The sequence below is a fragment of the Photinus pyralis genome, unplaced genomic scaffold, assembly GCF_008802855.1.
Source record: "Photinus pyralis isolate 1611_PpyrPB1 unplaced genomic scaffold, Ppyr1.3 Ppyr1.4_LG8, whole genome shotgun sequence".
Lineage (NCBI taxonomy): Eukaryota > Metazoa > Arthropoda > Insecta > Coleoptera > Lampyridae > Photinus > Photinus pyralis.
In genome coordinates this window covers 33,860,759-33,882,254 of record NW_022170819.1, presented here as the reverse complement: position 1 = coordinate 33,882,254, position 21,496 = coordinate 33,860,759, and the positions used below count along the sequence as shown (strand labels likewise).

At 38.1% G+C, this 21,496-nt stretch overlaps 1 protein-coding gene across 1 annotated transcript in view; it reads right to left on the bottom strand.

Moving 5' to 3' along the window:
• The window catches only part of LOC116178525, a 61,942-nt gene that overhangs the window by 18,011 nt on the left and 22,435 nt on the right, over positions 1 to 21,496 (bottom strand). The gene's annotated exons all lie outside the window — the stretch shown is intronic.

Sequence of the window (21,496 nt, the reverse complement as noted above, 5' to 3'; positions counted from 1 at the left end):
TAGCGGCAAACAGAGGAATTGTTAAGTAAATTCTAGTAGCTACAACAGTATTTGGCTAATAAACCAATTAAGTTGTTTTGACTCAAATAATCCAAAGATTTCATGGAAAAGGGTAACATACTAGATGTACAGGGTGAAAATTTTGTCTGGAGCATTGAATATTATCTTCAAAACAACGTTTTTTTTTAAAGAAACCATTTATGGTGTCCAAAATTATAAAAAGTTTGCTACCAATCTACTTCTGCATAGTCAAGGGGGGTTATTATTTTTTTTTAATGGCAACCACTAGTTTCCATTACATATTCTTAAAAAGTAAGTACACCTTTTTGGATATAGTAGCATAAAAAATTGATTATTTTACATAATCAATTGAAGAGAAAAATCCAAATTAAGGAAAATAATTGTGTTAAAATTAATTTAATAATTTTACTAGTTTGCATTGAAAAATTATTTTGTTAGTTATGAGAGAGAGAGAGCGGTAGTCAAATTAATGAAGTATTTTCTTTAGTTTGAGATTTTCTCCTAAATTTTATTATGTAGTACAATAAATTCTTTGTGCTGCTATATTAAAAAAGTGTACTCTTTAAGAATATGTGATGAAAACTAGTGGTTAGTGTTTAAAACAAATATAAATTATGCACAACTCATGTACAGATAAAGCGCATTTTTTTAAAACCGAAATACCTTTTGTTTTGACATCACCAATGGATATATTCCTTGCAGACGTCTCAATCGCTCTTTGTGAGTAGTACCCTCTTCCGACAATCCGTTCTTGAGGTATAAGGGAATATACCCGATCACGATAAGGAGACGAGGAGGAGGGCTATGGCCCGTAGAAATTAATTCTTTTCGTTGAGACCTTTCATTAGAGTAACATGAAGGATAAAACTGGCCCCCCCCTTCCCCCCCAACCACCCCGTATGCAAAATCTGAGACCAATTGGTTGTCGTATGTAAAAGTTATGCACGTTTTATTTTCAAAAACAGCATCTCAGGAAATAATTCGTGGGGGCCCCCCTTTTAGAGAGCGAAATTTGATGGCCGTCTGGTACACGTTCAAGGTATAGGCTACCTACTGCAAAAAATTCCAGGACTCTAGGACCATTCCCCTAGAAGGCCTAGAAGTAGTTCGAAACGGCAGAAGTGGGTCCGGACGGACAAAACGCAAACAATAGTACATTTTTTTCCGGGTTGATCTGAGACCATTTTTTTTTCGAGCCTCAAAAAAGGGCAGTGTATAACCTTCCTTTTTTACCAAAATCGACTACACCAAAATTTCCCGGGAAAACACTTTTTCTTATTAATTTTGGTGCTTAGAATCCAAAACAATTCGTACTTTTTCCATTAGACTTCTCAATCAAAAGTTATGGACTAGAAACCAATTTCGAAAGAAAATTCAAAGGGCTGTAACTTTTGATCTAGTAGCCCAATCTCTGCCACATTCTATAAGAAAATTTTTTTCCGGGCGATCTGAGACATTTTTTTTTCGGGCCTCAAAAAAAGGCAGTGTACAACCTTCCTTTTTTACCAAAAATCGACTACAAAATTTCTTGGGAAAACACTTTTTCTTATTAATTTTGGTGCGTAGAATCCAAAACAATTCGTACTTTTTCGATCAGACTTCTCAATCAAAAGTTATGGACTAGAACCCAATTTCGAAAGAAAATTCAAAGGGCTGTAACTTTTGATCTAGTAGCCCAATCGTGGAACTGTTTGAAATTATGGATTCTACAGGCCACATTCTATAAGAAAATTTTTTTCCCGGTCGATCTGAGACAATTTTTTTGGGCCTCAAAAAAGGGCAGTGTATAACCTTCCTTTTTTACCAAAAATTGACTACACCAAAATTTCTCGGGAAAACACTTTTTCTTATTAATTTTGGTGCGTAGAATCCAAAACAATTCGTACTTTTTCGATTAGACCTCTCAATTAAAACTTATGGACAAAAAACAAATTTCGAAAAAAAATTCAAAGGGCTGTAACTTTTGATCTAGTAGCCCAATCTTCAAACTATTTAAAATTATGGATTCTACGGGCTAAATTCTATAAGAAAATGTTTTTTCCCGGTCGAACTCAGACAATTTTTTTTCCGGCCTCAAAAAAAGGCAGTAGTTTTAAGTTATTCAAATATTTGAGAACAATTTAGAAATGTTTAGGGAAAGTTTCCATCGTCACAAAATCAAATATAAAAATCCGATACAACTGAATACCGAACGATCCTGGAGTGAAACTTTTTGACTCGATAGTCTACGTAACTTAAAAACAATAGGGACCTTTCTTATATCCTTAAGACCATGTGTACCAATTTCGTAATTTTTGCGTAATTGTCAATCTTATAGTCTCCTTCAAAGGACTAAGGAAATTACACAAACGGGTTTTGCGGTCAAGTCACCCATTAACGCCGGCCGTGTAGACTCTTGTGATGAGAAATTTATTGAAGTGATGTTGCTTGTCGGTGAAGAACAATATATCAGTATTACCTTGTTTGATTTCATTCGTTACTTCACTTGCATCTTCCCAGTTTTATACAGCGAGAGTATCGTTTTTCCATCTCAATCTCCGAAAAAATTAACCGCTATATGGCTCTTTTACTTTTATATCCCTGAGCTAGCTCCCCGTTTATGCGGTGGGGTTTTGAAAAACTCAATATATATATTTATGGTAATATCGAACGTAAGGTTTTATCTGACCAAATTGTTTGTAAAGGCGTTATCGAACAAATTAATTGGATTTGTTTACTAACAACGCCACGTGCAAGATAATGAATGCATGTGTTTGGAGTTCGGACGATGGCGGTAGCTTGACCTTTAAGTACGAAGCACGGGGAAATAAACGATGCGGATTTATCTTGTAAATTGGTTGTTTGTGTTCATAAAGGCATTGTGAGCCTTAAAGCGAGCCTAAATAAAAATTATAACATTTGATCATTCTTCTTCTTGCCTCGTGAATGGGGCGATCACGGAGGTGGTAAATAATGGTAACCACATTTAGTTACGATATCTGATGCCGGGACTGTTCTCGAATTTCAACTTTAGGCTGGCATATCCCGCACGAGGGCTCATGTTACCCGTCTGAGGGGTCAGACTCTGCTAACACACTTTGATTTGACCAGCAAGCCCATGGAACTTTTCTTTCAGTTCTGACAAATGATTTTATTGCCTCAAAGATGAGTCACACCCTTTCCCAGAATTTTTCTTACTTGCCTACCTGATCCATTGTACCATATACTTGTTTTCAAACTTGATTGTAACCAAGTTTGTGTATATGCCTGTGTTTTTTTCTATAACAAATCGCGGCAAAAAAAGGGAGCAGTGAAACAGAAAGAATTCTGAAAATAATAACGTAAAAAATGCTCAAAGAAAGTAACAAGGGATTAGATGAGATGAGGGTTGAGAATTAGAAATTTAATGGTATGAGGGTCGAGTTAAATCTGAAACGAAGAGAAATGAGAGTAGACAATAATAAACAATTTAGTAAAATGGAATTGATGATGAAATTGTTTAACGATGAAATAAGGTTAGTTTTAAAGTGGATGGATGGAATATACAGAAGCTGAAAGTTATAGCGTGAAAACAAACTAAAAATAAAATGAAAATAAATGCACATAAATTTGGTTTGTAAATTTAGTTTTTGTGACCTCATTGTTAATTACGAATAGTGGGATAATGCAGAAATATATGCAATAACAAACAGATACGATTCTATCGGAGCACGTGACTCCCAAAAATCCAAACAATATAAAAGCACACCTTGCGAACCTATCGTTTTTCGCATAAATGTTTAAGCTCCCTTCAAATCAATCACAACACAGCCGGTTATTTATTGATTCCGAACTCCCACGGCGCTATTTACTTCCATTTCTCAAAGGAGAATGGAGATCTATCTACTTTTCACGACAAACATCGAGTGGCACATTAAACTTTCCGATTACACAGCTTGGTCCTTACATCATCACCCTAGAGAAGGACTTTTTCTTCTTTTTTGTAGGGTGGATTACATTCGCTCAAAGTGTACCTCTGAACCAGGCCGTTCGTTTTATTCTGATACGCTTTATGGTTAAAATTGAAGGATTGCAAATTTTTGGATTTTTTAAACTAAGCAGCTAGATTTATTTGGGAAAAGTGCATGTTTGAGTCCCATCCACCACTCAGTTGACATACTGTCTTGTTACACCCTGTATATGTGTGAAACGGAGATATTCATGGCGTAAATGTGAAAGAAAAACAAATACAGTAGGATTTTCCTTAGTTTGCGCTCACGTCATAGGTGTATTGTGACGTTACCATTAAGTATGTTTATATAGCATCAGTGCTGCCCATTACATCAAAGACTTCTATTAACCAATTACTAAAAAAAATGTGTTGGTAGTTATTTGTAACAAGTTGTCTATGTTCACGATCTTTTACTAATAAGGTGGACATTATTATTTGGACGTAAAAGAAAAATGAGATAAAACTATTTTAATTGTCTTTTCGTAATAACAATGCCCGCAGTAGGTCGAAAAGCGACTGCAATCATGACTTACCCCACACTCACGAGAAGAGCCACCGTTAGTTTCATATCAAAACGGTAGACGTTTCACGGCACTTTCGAATCGGACAGATGGCAAAGGAAATTGATTAAATACTCATAATTATGTGCGTAAGAAAAGACGAGAACATATGAAATATATTACGCACACAACTAGGCGATGTCAGGGAAACCTTCTTCGGGACAAAAACCCTGGTAAATAACACGAACTAAATTAACAAAAGCAAAAACACATTTCAAATTGTGTAACAATAAAAATCAGGTAACGAATTTTTAAGATTCTAGGAACGGTATACTTTTTCCAAAAACATCAAACGTACATTGCTCCATTTGGTTGTTGAACGTCCTAAGGGCGATAAACTTTACCCTAACTTGTTCGCCGATCTTCCTGTTTTCGACCTCGTAAAATCGAACGACAGCCTTTTTACCGAAGACGCATTCCTTTCGGATCTCTCGATGAATAATAAAACACCGCAGGGGCCGTTCATCAGTCTTTTTGTTGATTTCCAATCATGAGGTTGACCCCTGGATAAGCCGGAAAACACCAATCTGAATATGAATAAAGCTTCTGACAATTCTGAATTTAATTTAGACGTAAAAAGAGCAAGCTTAGGTTCTGTCGTCGCGGTCGTTTCTATAGAAATAGCGTTGTCATATGTTCTGAACGTTATATCGTGCTCCGCGTCTCATTTTAAGTAAGAATGACAAATTTCATTTTAACGCACAATCATCTGTTTCACTTTATCTGTCTTTGCAGTCAGTCATTCAAACTTATTAAAATGTCAGTTTAACATGTGATATAAAATAAAGTCACGATTATGAGGGCGATAAGATAATGTTGTCTTACAGGCTGAACACTATTATGATCAAATTGTAAAATGCAAATTGTAAAAGAGGTAAGAAAGTGTATGAAAGTCCCTAGAGCTATTCTCGTGTGATTTTGAAATGGCAACCCTGAATTGAATCGAGATTTCATTATCAATTAATTATTAATTAATTTTGGTTAGATTTCTAAGATTGTTCTAAGATTAATAGAAAAAAGTTTCCAAGAATTACTGTAAGGTTTTTTTATGAAGAATACTGGGATGTTTTCGAAAAAAGTTTTGTGAGGATGTTATCAACATCATTCCTTTTTAAAATGATTTTAAATAGTTCTCCGGATTTCTAACCCTTTAAGAAACATTCTTCTTTAACCTATCCCAAATCTCCCTTGCTATACTTGTTCGTAATTAATAAATATTTTATTTATTTTGTTAATATTTTATTAAATTCCTCTTCAATATCTATTTCATGTTCATTTGTTTTGTTATTCATCTTCTAAATTGTTTTTCGATTATTTTTCCATTTCCTTTCCGCTTAACATGTTTATTTGTTACATCTTTCATTATTTCAATAATAATAACATTAAATTTAAACATTTTAAACCCTACTTATCCTTTAAAACCTGAATGCAATATACAACGATACATGTCAAGATTACATTACCTATCCCTTTACTTGAGTTATATTCTACTATTTTTGTTATGTTGCTTCTTTATGTATTGCTTAAATTTTTCTTCGCGCTACTCAACACTTCAAAATCATTTGTTTTTCACTAACGGTCAAAATTGTTTTTTTAAAATTTGTCCTCACTTCACTTCCTTCATCTTTCTCATTAATTTGCTTTCAATATGTTTTCATAATTCTTTAAGTTTTTCGTTATTCTCTTCTTTTTTCTGTCTAACCTCTTCACTTTTTTTGGGTTTTTCTGTGTTACCATCCTTTACTTTATGACGACTTTTATCCTAGTCGGTGTCTTATGAGTTATGACACCTCTATTGGTTCTTCAGTTTAATTTAACAGCTCTTGGAAACGGTCCCATTTTTTACGGCATTACATCGCTATGCGTTTTTGAAAATTCGAAAAGATATCCAACTGTCAACTGCGGACCACAAAAATTAGAATATTATGATATTTCGGAAAAACACTATGCAGAATTAAGAACAAAACTGCCGAAACATTGGAAATGTTTATGTTTTCGTATATGGGCACAAAGTTATGAGTCATCAAGTTACTTAATTAGTAGTGCTCAATTGTTTTGGTAATTACTGTAACGTGATTTATAAATTCGGGTTCGATTTATATCAATATTTATTAAACAAAACTAAAACACTATAAAAACCGTACAATTTATATCGATTATTTATATCACACACACTTCGCAATTTATATTTCCGCGCTCGATCTCGTTTGGTAGTAGACTGCTGCGATGTTCGGTCCGCAACCATTTATACATGCAAGCAATGTAAGTCCAGAACATTCGCGCAATTACCAGACACGCTGCAAACATCCCCACCATCGCGCGTCTAGAAAATTCCAGAGCGCCAAAGGCGACGTCATGTCTGGAGCGTTTCCGTTACATTACGTTCTTGTTATGACGCTTATTATTCAGACCGTTGACTTTGCGACACGAGCAAGCTTGTGAGCGAGTGGAGCAAGTCATTCGAGTGGATAAAAGTTATTGGTGTTTTACATCTGGCGTCTAACCTATCATTTCTAATGTTTCCAAATATTCGAATATATGCTCGCCCCGCCGATAAGTGATCGCGCATGCGCAAATCGAAAGTATACCAAAGGAAGTATAGCAATTCATTAAATATTCGGTCAAGTATTTTTGCTGTCAAAGATGGAAGCCTTGGTTTTTTACGCATTGTACCACTTTAGAAAGCGTTTTTGGTGGTTGATTTGCAGCTGTGTTAAAGAAATGAAGAAAAAATGAGCGAGAGAACTAGATATAAGAGAAAGAGAGCAAGACGAGATAAATCGGTCATTTCGTCAATTTTTTTTTCAGATGGTGTGATTAAATTTTGAATTAGTGCAAATAAATTTGATAACAATTTCAATTGGAGTAATTAAAAAAGTTAGATTAATTAGAAGAATTTCAAGAAAAACGCTAATTAAACGTCCCAGTCCCAGAAGTTCCAGAAACAATCAAACAATAAAAATAAAAATAATAAAGTTAACAAAAATCTTTATAAATAAGAAAGCTGGTTTGGCGCACTTTGCGTAAAGTTGAACTCGTGAGTAACTCGTACTTTGGCACACATGCGATTCCTAACGACGTAATCAAATTTTTTTAAAAACGCGCCAATATATTAATAAACAAAAAGCTTACAAGAACGAAGTGGTAGGTACTCTGCGAAATAAAAATTCCCACACAAATTATATGTGCTAACTATTGGAAAGTCTAGCCTCGTGTGCGCTTACAATCTGGTCTCCCTAGCGTTTATCTCAAAAACAGCTTGCGACCTTATGGAAATCTACACGTTGTTATTGCTCTAATTCGAGGCATACTTTTCTTCACGTTCGCTATGAAGCGGTATATGTGTAAATTTTCCTATGTTAAAGAGTACAAATTCAAAACCATATTTTTTAACGGCAAAGTGACCACCCATTACAAACCACAGTTTAAGGCGCATCTGTTCTTGGTGACATAAACGTTGCCGAGCAACACTAGATGTTGGGGAAGAGAAGCGATAGTTTTGCAGGTTTACGAAAATACATTTCAGATTTTTGCGAAAATCTTAGCATTTGACTAAATAAATAAAATAAAAAAAAATAAAATATATAAGAAAATAATAAATGAAATAAATAAAAATGAAGCTTCATGCAACAGTGCAGTTTTCCGCAATGCAATGCCTTCATTCCCTCTATTATTTAAACAGTACGTCAAAGAAGGGTAGGGGTCTTCATTCGGTATACACGTTTAGGTTAGATTATGTCTATGGCTACGGTTTTCCAAATAAAAGAAAATTTGCAAAATTTCGGACTTCTCCCGCAAATTTTGTTGAAAACGCCTAATTAAGGTGCCCGTCACGGACTCGAATGTTAAATATTGGATCCTGCTCATTCGTCCTAACAGATGCTGTCGTATATTCTGGCCCACAAGTTGATGGTAAATCTGCGTTGGCTTCTCATTGGAAGAACTACATGGGTGCTCTCATCTCTCCATTCGTTAATGCCTCAACCGAAAATAATATGCGACGCATGGAAATAGAGGTTCCAACGGCGACGTCTTGCAATTAACTGGCGGAACTGTACTCTACCCCCAAAGTCGGTTGCCTTTTGCCGTTGCACTTTCTGAAAGGGGTACTGGTAGAGCAATTGTTTGTTTAACACATGCCATACAACTATGTGGTTAGTCACACATATTAGTGGAGGTATTTTCGGCAACTTCTTGTGGGACTTGCTTCGTATTCAACATCCCTGTAACCTGAACGTCTCGACGGCTCAGAATCGAATGATCCTGTTTGTATTAAGCGGTGATGGACGGCGGAAAACAGCTTATTATCTGGAAATATTCGACCTTTCAATCGTGGAGCCTCAAACGAGTTTCCATTATGTGATGTTTCACAATGTATAGGTTTATTTGTTACCTACGCCAATGATGTTGATTTTTTTTACCGACTCGCTGACTTGTAGATTATAGCTTTATTGATTTAAAGATATAATTCAGGTATCGTATCAATTTTGATCTTGATGGAATATTCAAATCTCACGCTCTATCCGAGCAATTTTTCTTGTCATAAATTACCCAGCGCTATGTTTCGTTCTACTAAAAGCATCTATCATATGGTTAAAACGTCAAAGAAATGTTTCCATAAACAAGCTAATTGACAGTGCGCAACATGCATACTGCGCATGCGCACATCTAATTTTTACAATATCCGATATGCTTTGCGCTTACTAGAAGCATCTTCGGTTAAAATCTCAAAAAAAAATCTAAATAAGAAAGGTAGCATTGCGCAGGGGTCCGTTAACTTGGCCCCCCCACTGAGAGATTTCATAGTCGTATTATTTTGAAATGAATGCGCTCGTTATGCGCTCATATGCGCCACCGATAATAACTCTTGCGCCATTATCGTTTTTTAGAAATCCGAAAAAACATTTGGGGGGGGGGCCAAGTGAACGTAGCCCCCCCAGTACGTATTTTGTCCCTTGTAACTAGGTCACCTGATACATTTGGTTATGCGCTCAATTGCGCCACTTGAATTAAAGCTAGCGCCATTACGGTTAAGCCATAAAAAAATTTTAAAAAGTGGGGGGTCTAACTTAGCGTTTTCAAAAGTTATTTCCGGAAGTGCGTCCATTTTGAAAATATTTTACATCGATTCGGCCTTCGGAGTAACTCCTAAATACAAATTTTTAAAAACCTACCTATTTTACTTTCTCAGAATCGTTTAACTAAAGCTCCCAAAAAAACACCCTGTATAGTGTTTCTGAAACACTATAATGGCGCCAAGATTTTTGTTTACGGCGCATTTTAGCGCATGATGAAAGGTACGATGTAGTAGAAAAAACATGTTAAAAAACGTAACTTTTGAAAACGTTAAGTTAGCCCCCCCCTTTTTAAAAATTTTTTATGGCTTAACCGTAATGGCGCTAGCTTTAATTCAAGTGGCGCAATTGAGCTCATAACCAGATGTATCAAGTGGCACAAATACCGGTAGCAAAATGCGTTATGGGGGATTCCGTTCACTTGCCCCCCCCCCCAAATATATTTAAGGATAACCAAAAAACAATAATGGCGCAAAGATATCTTTTTACGGCGCATTTCAGCGCATACCTGAGAGTACAATTTCGTATGAAAAGATGTTAAAAAAAAGTAACTTTTAAAAACGTTAAGTTGGCCCCCCCACTTTTTGAAAATTTGTCACGGCTTAACCGTAATGGCGCTAGCTTTAATTCAAGTGGCGCAATTGAGCGCATAACCAAATGTATCAGGTGACCTAGTTACAAGGGACAAAATACGTACTGGGGGGGGGCTACGTTCACTTGCCCCCCCCCCAAATGTTTTTTCGGATTTCTAAAAAACGATAATGGCGCAAGAATTATTATCGGTGGCGCATATGAGCGCATAACGAGCGCATTAATTTCAAAATAATACGACTATCAAATCTCTCAGTGGGGGGGGGCCAAGTTAACGGACCCATTGCGCAGTCTGCGTATGCGCACACCTGGTGTTTAAAATATACGATATGTTTGTCTTTACTAGAAGTATCTGTGATTAAAGTTTACAAACATCTTTATAAATAAGAAATCTGGTATGGCGCACCTGAAATTTACAAATATGTGATATGTATGACAGAGAAAGCGACGGCAATAGCACACAATGATTTTGAGAAAACTAAAGTAGCAGAAAGAGTCGAAGAAACCGAAGAAGTTTAAAAGGCTAAAGAAGAAGGAAATATCAAAAATAGGGACGTGAATGTTGCACATTTCGCACATGTGCGTATTTAAGCTCTTACATGAGCGCTATGTTTGCTTTTATTTAAAATGTTAAAGAAGAATCTCCATAAATAAGAAGGTTGACATTGCTGAGCCCGCGCATGGGCAACGAATACTTTTTTCTTTACTAGAAGCATAGAAGCATCTATGGTTAAAATGTTAAAGAAGTGTCACCTATAAATACGAAAGTTGGCGGCGCAATTTGCGCATGTGCAAATTTTATTTTTACAATATGCGATGTTTGCCTTTACTAGTAGCGTCTGTGGTTAAAATTTTGAAAAATATGAATAAATAAGAAAGAGTAGTCTCGGACGGGCAGAGAAAGTGGCTGCAATAGCGCATCCAATTTCGTTGGAAAATTCGGTACACATGGAGAAAAGTGAGGAATACTTCCAAACGGTGTTGCTCGACACCTCCTATTTGGTGGTTTTCACATATCATCCTGAGAGGCAGGGGAAGGATTCGAAATGCGCGTTTGAAACAAACTGTCACACTGCCAAAGGTAGGAAGAAAATTGAAACAAAATCGAACGACACGATTCTAAGAAGGCTCTAGTGACGTTATAAGAAAATTTGAGAAGAGGAAATTAAGAAGATTATAAATTCTGGGAAGAAACTATTAAGATCTTGGTGGTTAAAAGATGACCCAAAGCAATTTTAAAGCGGTTCTAAGAACATTGTAAGAGGATGCTAAAAACATTCTAAGAAAATGTAAAGTACTTTAAGGGTTGTGAAGATTCTGAAAATTACAGCGATTACAGGAGTATTCTAAAAAAGTGATTCGTGAATCCCAAGAAGAGCTTACGAAGATTTCTACGAAGATTGTAATTTATTTATTTATTTATTGTCCCTCTTGTACTAGGGCCCTCAACAGGCTTACGTCCAATGACAGAGTGACCCGCATGGTTACTCATAATGCTTTTTTTAGAGGTGTCCCGGTATTTATCTTACGAATTAGGAAAACTGCAGGAAAACCTAATTTGGAGTAGCCGGCAGAATGCTCGAAACTGATCTAAGGAAATTCCCATCTCTGCCACAGATGAAAAATTCCTACCTCAGCCCAGGTTCGAACACCCGACCTTCGGTTTTGTAGCCCAACGTTCTACCACTGAGCTACAAAGTCGAAAGTTATAAAAAATAACTGCTTGATTTCCGCCCGTTCAAGGTTTTAGATCTCAGAAATTGTTTTCAACATGAGATAAACGTTAAAAAATCGCAAAAGGATCTAAAGAATCCTAATCAAGAATTCGAAGAAATAAAAGAATACAGAAAATCTTAGAACTCGAAGATTTGCATTGGTCTCATATAAACGAAGAGATTCTCAGGTATATTCAACATCGCATTCGCTAAAAGCCCATCGGGTGTCAAGCATTTATGTATTTAATACATCAGCAATCCCGGTTTCGATGGAAATCCTAACCCTCTGGGTTAAAGGAACTTTTAAATCAATGGATGGGCAATGAATATATAACAGCAAAGTTTGTTCATTACACTGCCTTCTATTGTCGATCGATTGCCGAACTCAAAGTTTTAATTATGTGAAGAAGAAAAGAAAATGCCCCTAACCTAATTTCCTTCGCCTTTGTGGTAGATAGGTATCCGTCGTACTTGAACCACGAATGGCACCATTTCATTAAATTAGCACGAGCGTGCAATATAAAAATATGAAATTTAAAATAAGCTCGCAACCTCGCAGTTTCTTTTACAAAAAGTAATTGCGCGTTTTTTATGTAACCTCGCGGGGAATGAATTATAACGCGGAAATCGGGAACAAAAACAAATCCATCCCGAAGTCATCCTGGTTTGCGTAAAATCGATACAGCGACGGCGGCGGCCCCTATAATCGTATAGTACGAAAGGAAGGGTACCGTGTTTCGATTTTTACGGGTTTACGACATTTGCATGCAATTTTCAATACGGTGACGTCATCTTCAATTTCGTTTCTTCGCGCGATAACGAAGTGGGAATGGAGAGTGTATTTGAAGTGGAGTGCCGTCTTTAAAAATAATGACGGCCTCGCGCAAATGAAACTTCGAGCCACGGCGTCCCAAATTGAAATTCATAAATGGAGACATGTGTAGCAAGGAATGATATGGTTGAGGGAGCGAGTCCAATCATGAAATGAAAAATTCCCTAGGAGATGGATTTGAGGAAATCAAATCAGGCCGTGCTTTTACATGAAAGACATTTTCTTTTTTCTGAAACATTACTTTAGCACCGCCGCGCTGTCTGCAAACAATGACTAGGTACTAAAAGCGGTTCTGTTGGAAATTTTACATCCATTCGTGTGACCACATCCTTAGGAAACCTATGACCGACAGCTTCTATTACTAGATACAGCCAGAAAACTCAAGCGCAAGTGCTCTAGCTCAAAGCTGGACGAGCGAGCCACGATTACATCCAAACAGACCAGGATAGACCTCTCGATTAACCCTGATAAAGCACTTCCCGGTTTTGAAAACATTGACGGCGCGTTCTTCAGTCCGAATCTAACCTAGAAACTGCGAATTCAAAAATAGATTAGCCGTTTCAAATTATCGGATGCCCCGTGGATTAGCGAGAGGGTCACGTGTGTACCCGTTTAGTCGTCGATAGCAACCAGAATCGAGCCTTTTTTATCATAACGATTGGGGAGGTATAGTGACGCGTACTGGGCTCAAATGACGTGGTCGGTTTGAATGGTTTGATGTAGAAGTTCGGAACTCCAGAAGTGTAATGTGGTCTGCGAGCTTAACGGGAATTTTAGACTGTCTAGCCCACCTCTTGCGTTGGGTAGTTGGTAAATGACGATCAAAGTGTTAGTGTCCCGACCGTAAATTGTTCCCCAACGGTCCTGAACCTTCACGGGGAAAGTGTCCTTCTGGACAAAAGTGGACTCTGATATTACGCCGCAATTAATTTGGGTTACTATTTGTTTTTTCGATTGGCGTCATCAGAGATAGGCTTAGGTTTTGGACCCGCCCACGAACGGAGGACGGCGTGGATGCTCAACATGTTTTTAGCATGAGAGGAACGCCTAATGCCGTATTAAACACGGATTTTTTTTCATAAAGTCCTGTATCCATTTATTGACAAATATGGAAAATACCCATTAGGTCACCCCAACGTTCATATTGGGAAACAGTGTAAGAGATGAACTATTGACACAACAGATGGGTTAATTAAGTGTGAGGATTAACATTGCGCTTAACGTTTAAAATAAACAGATTCTCCATGTAATTGGATTTATATATTTAGTGTATAAATTGAGGTACCTACAATTCGCGATCCGTGCTGGCAAGAACCTTAAGTAAAACAATACTTGCAATAAAAATACGATTAAAATCAAGATAACCACTGAAATGACGATTAATCGACAACAAGATCACGTGTGGAAACAAAATGGAGGCTAGAAACAATAAGTCAAAAACAATAATAATTCACACGACTAAAAAATCTCAAAAGAACTAAATGCTAAAGTTGATATTTTTGGATTTGATATTTCACTAGAGTGGGTTTGTCCTCCCACACCCGTGATTATTTTAAGCAAAAATGTATTTCAGCATAACTCAACATTCCGTCTCTAAACCTGAGAAAAATAAAAAGAACAGAGCTCGCATAATATTAGACTATCCAATCTAAGCAAATTTTGTTTATTTTTCCAAAGTCTGGGTCGTAAGTTGGGCTCGAGTAACCATCTACAGATGAAACCGATTTATTCATCAATCAATCAAATCGGCTGAAAGAAGGAATGGCACCCAAAGCCATGTAAAACACTCCACACAACAAGCGATCGATTAAACAATTTAAATTTTAATTCCCTTAAGTCCTTATCATCTGGTCATACCTGCTCTTTTCAAAAACACATAACACAAACGGGTGCTGGAAAATTTCTTCGTAAATTAAAACATGCTCCTGATTACGCAACTTACTCACTTTTGTTCGACGTAAAAATTAACTGACTTATACATACAACTAACTTTTATCTATAAAACTGGCAAGACGAACTGTGTTGCAAAAAAATACGGCTACGATTCAGTGTCGAAAAAAACTCGATTTGTGTCTTCCATCTAAAAGAGCATCCCGATTAACGTCCGGTTTGCTTACTTAAAACCTTTTCCTCTTCCACATTCCTATATTTATTAAAGCGCCGTCAAAACAAACATCTGCTCAACTGGGTGATAATACGTGCTTGTCTTGAAACTAATCAACTAACTCAGCGATAAGGAAATTCTGATCTACGACCTGAGAAAATCATGAGATAAACGTTTACAAATAAATCGTAACTGAATAAAGCTAGTCCTTTAACACGTAATTTAAATTTACAATTATCAAAACAACATGAGCAAAACAATTATTTACACCAAATCAAAATAAATAACTTTGATACAAAAACAGGATCGAGATTCTGCTTAATCCCAAATTCCAAAGACAATTCACGTACAGGGTGTGAACAATCTTCTGGTAAATAGAAGACTGCTTGACGGGGGGTTGCTAGATGAGGCTGTACACCGTCACTTGTACAAATTGAAGACTGGAGACCTCGCAACCCCAACGACTAAACGACATTCAAATCGATAGTGATTTATTGAGTATTATTTACAGTGTATATATACAATTAATTATGACGTATTTGTGTTTGTTTGACATAGTGTCCTTATTTCTTATTGCATTAGTTGACATACGTTGCATTTTACGTATGCAATTATAGTACCTAAATTTCCATTGAAACTTGATGCCTTTGTAGTATTTCGCGGCCAGATTGCTGGCTTGCGTTTCACAACTCTTAATAAATTGTTACCTTATGAATTAATGATAATGTAATAATTGTAACCTAGTTCTAATTATGCTATTGCGACAGCGATGTATTTGCCGCAGCTTCCTTGTTCCTCTGTTTAATATCTTTTGGTATTAAACATTCTGCCAACTCGGCGATGGATCTGTGTCCACGATGTCCAAAGGTTCCATCGTCATTGGGTCTTCTTTTCTAGTTGCCTCCTTGTGTTTGGTTTCCATTTTTTGAGTCCTTCATTTGTCATCTCGAAATATTGCTGGTTGTTGTAATCCACTGCTAGCACCCCGTTGATGGATTCCAATGTCCAGAACGTCGTGTTTTCAATTTTGATCGGAATAGATGTAATTTTCATAATCACATATTCTGTGATCTCTGCCACCAGAAAAAAGCCCTGGACGTGGATGTGAGTGTCTGTTTGTTTTACTGCTACCCTTAGCACTGGATGCGCTAATACCCTTACGTTGCTTGGCATTTTCTTCTCTGCTTCGGATAGGATTATCTTGATTCTGATGTCTGATATGAGTTCGTGAAGACTTCCTCTTCCGTTGTTGATATTGATTACCTTTTTGTAGTGATGCTGGACTTCGTTTGCTAAGGTTACCGTGATGGTGTATATACTTAGCACTTGTAAATTTAGTCTGTTCTCGTCGACTGTTCTGTACCATTTGCTCATTTGATTTATCATTTGAATTCCTTCATTTAGCTTTCGGTGGAATCTTTGTAACTGCTTCTCAATCTTTGTCTCGGTTTCGTTGAAGGCTGATAGTGCTGATAACATAATCTTCGTCTGTCTGTCCGCATTTCTGATAATTTCTTGCTGATTTTTGTTCAGTGAGGCGATGTCCTTATATACTTCATCGTTGACTCCGAATACTGCTGTAAGTATGTCCCCCAATATTCCTCGCTTCCTTCGTTCAACCATCGTGCTGCCTATTTCTTCCTTTAACCATTGTATTTCATTTTCGTGATCCTCGAGAAGTTGCACTAATTCGGTACAGTGTGAATTTTCTGCTATTTCTGCTGTCTTGTTGCATAGCTCCTTGAACTGTGTAATTGATTGCAGCGTTGCGTGGATGTCTTCATTTATCCGTGTTTTCTTGTATTGAATATCGATCCGGAAAATTCCTCGTTCAATCCTTCCATCTCCCATGTGTTCTATGTAAAACCCTGGGTTTGGATGCGTGATGTTGTACTCTGCCACTGTAGTGCCTATCATCATCATTAGTATGGTGACAACAATTGCTTTTATGCTGAAACTCTTCATCTCTTGGTTGTTTCCTGCGGCTGATTTTTTCTGTGCATCTTCTGAGTGTAGGGGGACTAGTTGATGTATTGCTTTTTTGGACGTTTTCCCGTCTGCCTTTTGGGTTGTTACTACTCGCACTATATTATCTTCTGCTGGATGAGTCGCTATCACCTTTGCTAGCGGCCATTTTCCTGGGCTGAGGTTGTCATCTTTGACGAGTACTATGTCGTTGATTTTTATGTTGTCGTTCTTGGTTTTCCATTTGTAGCGTTGTTGTAAGTTGTGTAAGTACTCTGATGACCATGCTTTCCAGATTTCCTTTTTCATTTTCTGTACCATTTTCCACCTGTTACTGAGGCCTATTTTTAAATCCTCTCCTGTTTCTTCCAATGGTTCCAGTATTGGTCTCCCGATTAGGAAATGTCCTGGTGTCAATAATGTATCTTCGTCCATTACTTCTCGGATGGGCACTAATGGTCTCGAGTTGAGACACGCTTCTATTTGTTGTACTAGCGTTGTTAGTTCCTCATATGTTAACGTTGTTTCGCCAATTGTTCGTCGCATGTGATGTTTTAATGATTTTACACCACTTTCCCAGATACCGCCCATGTGAGGACTTGCGGGAGGGATGAAGTGCCATTGGGTTCCTGCTGTAGTTGATGCGTCTTGGATCTCCTTGCTTTGTAATATCTTGTGGACATCTTGCTCTATCATTTTGCTGGCTCCTACGAAGTTTGTTCCATTGTCGCTGTATATGTGCTGACACCGGCCTCGTCGTGCTTGAAACCGTTTTAGGGCTGCCAAGAATGATTCTGTTGTCATGTCGCTGACCACCTCCAAATGGATTGCCCGTGTTGCTAAACATACGAACACGGCTATGTACCCTTTGTACGATTTATGACCTCGACCTTTCCATGCCCTGACCTGTATAGGGCCTGCGTAGTCTATTCCACAATGCTGGAATTTAATACCAAAAGATATTAAACAGAGGAACAAGGAAGCTGCGGCAAATACATCGCTGTCGCAATAGTATAATTAGAACTAGGTTACAATTATTACATTATCATTAATTCATAAGGTAACAATTTATTAAGAGTTGTGAAACGCAAGCCAGCAATCTGGCCGCGAAATACTACAAAGGCATCAAGTTTCAATGGAAATTTAGGTACTATAATTGCATACGTAAAATGCAACGTATGTCAACTAATGCAATAAGAAATAAGGACACTATGTCAAACAAACACAAATACGTCATAATTAATTGTATATATACACTGTAAATAATACTCAATAAATCACTATCGATTTGAATGTCGTTTAGTCGTTGGGGTTGCGAGGTCTCCAGTCTTCAATTTGTACAAGTGACGGTGTACAGCCTCATCTAGCAACCCCCCGTCAAGCAGTCTTCTATTTACCAGAAGATTGTTCATGGTCCTTCGAGCCAACACCAGCGGCAAGGAAGATACAGAAGCTCCAGGGCAACACGACCAGCGGCAGAGAGAACGTAGCAGCAGAAGAAGCAACCCGAAAGCTGTAAGGATTTACGCCCCTCACAGCAACAACATAACCACCATCGAATAGTCGGGTAAGAAGATTTAAAACAAATAAAGGCCGCAAGAAGCCACACCAACGCTGCACGAAAAAACACCGTTTCAAGAAGACGGAAACATGCCGCAGGAGCAAAAGGACGCACGGATCTGCAACGCCCGAAGGAAAATAAATTCCTGGCGGCAACAAAGAAACTGCTAGCTGATTACCAAGGTGAGGAATCAGATAATAAGCAAAAAATTTTAGGGAACGAGGAAAATGGAGCCAATGAACACCCTCGCCACCCAACAGCAGGAGCTGGGCCATCAGATGGGAAAACTGTTGGCCAACCTGAAAAAAGATCCAGCGGATAGAAAGACAGCGAATTACATAGCAGACCGGCGCCGTCAGTTACAAGGATACATTTCGGCTGTGAAGATAAACCACCAGAAGATAGTGGAATTAAAAGAACCACAGCACGAGTACCACAAGACCAACTTCATAGGGCAGTTGGAAGACGTTCACCTCAAGGCCAGCGACTACCTGGACAAGATAGAAAGGTCGATAAAAACAGAGGGAGAACGCGAAGAAAGCGACACCGCACAGAAGATGCGGATTAGGAAACAGGAGGTTCGTATCACTCAGATCGGACAATTATTATTTCAGGTGGAGGACGAACTCAAAAAGCAATCACGGAATAGCAGCCGAATAAAGGTGCTATGTGATAGGGCCGAAAAATGTTGGGACAGAATAGGCGAGGATGAAATAGAAATAAGGGACAACGAAATAGAGTTCGTTCATGAATACTTTGCCACCGAGAGATACGTAGAAGCACAAAGGCGATACGATGCTTTCCAGGAGCAAATCGCCAATATGGAAATGCAGAATTCGAGCAGTAAGATAAAACTGCCGATAATCAAGATCCCCATCTTCAGGACTGGGTATGAGAATTGGACAGCATTTCATGACCTGTTTCAGAAATTAATTCACTCCAACGACGCGTTATCCAGCACAGAAAAAATGCACTATTTAAAAAGTCATGTGGATGGAGAAGCTGCCAGGTTGATTCAACATCTACACATCAGCGAGAGGAATTACGAAACAGCATGGGACATAATAACCAAGCGGTACCACAACACGAGACTAATTACATCAAAATTACTGGACAAAATACTCGACTTCCCGGTGAGCCATAAAGAAGATGCACATCAAGTGAGGATGCTTCACGATACAATACACGAGTGTCGGGAAGGGATCAACAACATCGGACATGATACAACCTCATGGGGTCCAATAATAACAAAACTTATTTCCAGAAAATGGGACACAGAAACTAACAGGATATTCGAGCAGTCTCTCAAAAATCCAACCGAGACGCCGGCACTAGAGGAAGTGATGGAGTTCATGAAGTCAAGATTCCAATCTCTGGAGGCGTTAGCAATGAAGAGAGGAGATCAACCACCATCATCATACAAGCCTAACTGGGTCGGAAATAAGCAACCAAACTGCACATACTGTAAGGAACAACACCAAATCGAAATGTGCCCAAAATTCGGCAAACTATCCGTTGCCGAAAGAATCAAAATTGTAAAAGAGCAACAGTTATGCTTTAAGTGCATACGCCATAGCTGCAATACGGACTCGTTTAAAAACTGTTCTACATGCAGGTACCCTCACCACTCGCTACTACACCAAACCTCAAGGACAGCTCCAGCCACAAGAGGAAGCCAAGCGATGTCCCACGCATCTACAGCAGCCAAACAAATGGAAGTCAAGGAAGAAGATCAACAAGTCCTCTTGGCAACAGCAATAGTACGGGCCCAAGACATCCTGGGACAACGCCATCTACTACGAGCACTGGTAGACCCAGGATCCCAAGCGTCATTCATCACCGAGCAAGCAGCTCAGCAACTGATGGTACCCAGGCAGAAAACAAGGGCAATGATATCTGGAATGGGAGATGGAAGGATTGAACGAGGAATTTTCCGGATCGATATTCAATACAAGAAAACACGGATAAATGAAGACATCCACGCAACGCTGCAATCAATTACACAGTTCAAGGAGCTATGCAACAAGACAGCAGAAATAGCAGAAAATTCACACTGTACCGAATTAGTGCAACTTCTCGAGGATCACGAAAATGAAATACAATGGTTAAAGGAAGAAATAGGCAGCACGATGGTTGAACGAAGGAAGCGAGGAATATTGGGGGACATACTTACAGCAGTATTCGGAGTCAACGATGAAGTATATAAGGACATCGCCTCACTGAACAAAAATCAGCAAGAAATTAGCAGTAAAACAAACAGACACTCACATCCACATCCAGGGCTTTTTTCTGGTGGCAGAGATCACAGAATATGTGATTATGAAAATTACATCTATTCCGACCAAAAATTCATTGAAGAGGAACCAGTCCTAAAGGCAGAAGACCACTTTGGGTCCATCATCAAAGAAGAAGCAGAATTACAAAACGACATACACAACACCATCTGGCGTACGGTTACGACTAAATCGGTCGCAACAAGCACCATAACTATACTTATCATCATCAGCACCATTGGGGTCATATTTGGACTCAAAAACATGGAAAACCAAACACAAGGAGGCAACTAGAAAAGAAGACCCAATGACGATGGAACCTTTGGACATCGTCGACACAGATCCATCGCCGAGTTGGCAGAATGTTTAATACCAAAAGATATTAAACAGAGGAACAAGGAAGCTGCGGCAAATACATCGCTGTCGCAATAGTATAATTAGAACTAGGTTACAATTATTACATTATCATTAATTCATAAGGTAACAATTTATTAAGAGTTGTGAAACGCAAGCCAGCAATCTGGCCGCGAAATACTACAAAGGCATCAAGTTTCAATGGAAATTTAGGTACTATAATTGCATACGTAAAATGCAACGTATGTCAACTAATGCAATAAGAAATAAGGACACTATGTCAAACAAACACAAATACGTCATAATTAATTGTATATATACACTGTAAATAATACTCAATAAATCACTATCGATTTGAATGTCGTTTAGTCGTTGGGGTTGCGAGGTCTCCAGTCTTCAATTTGTACAAGTGACGGTGTACAGCCTCATCTAGCAACCCCCCGTCAAGCAGTCTTCTATTTACCAGAAGATTGTT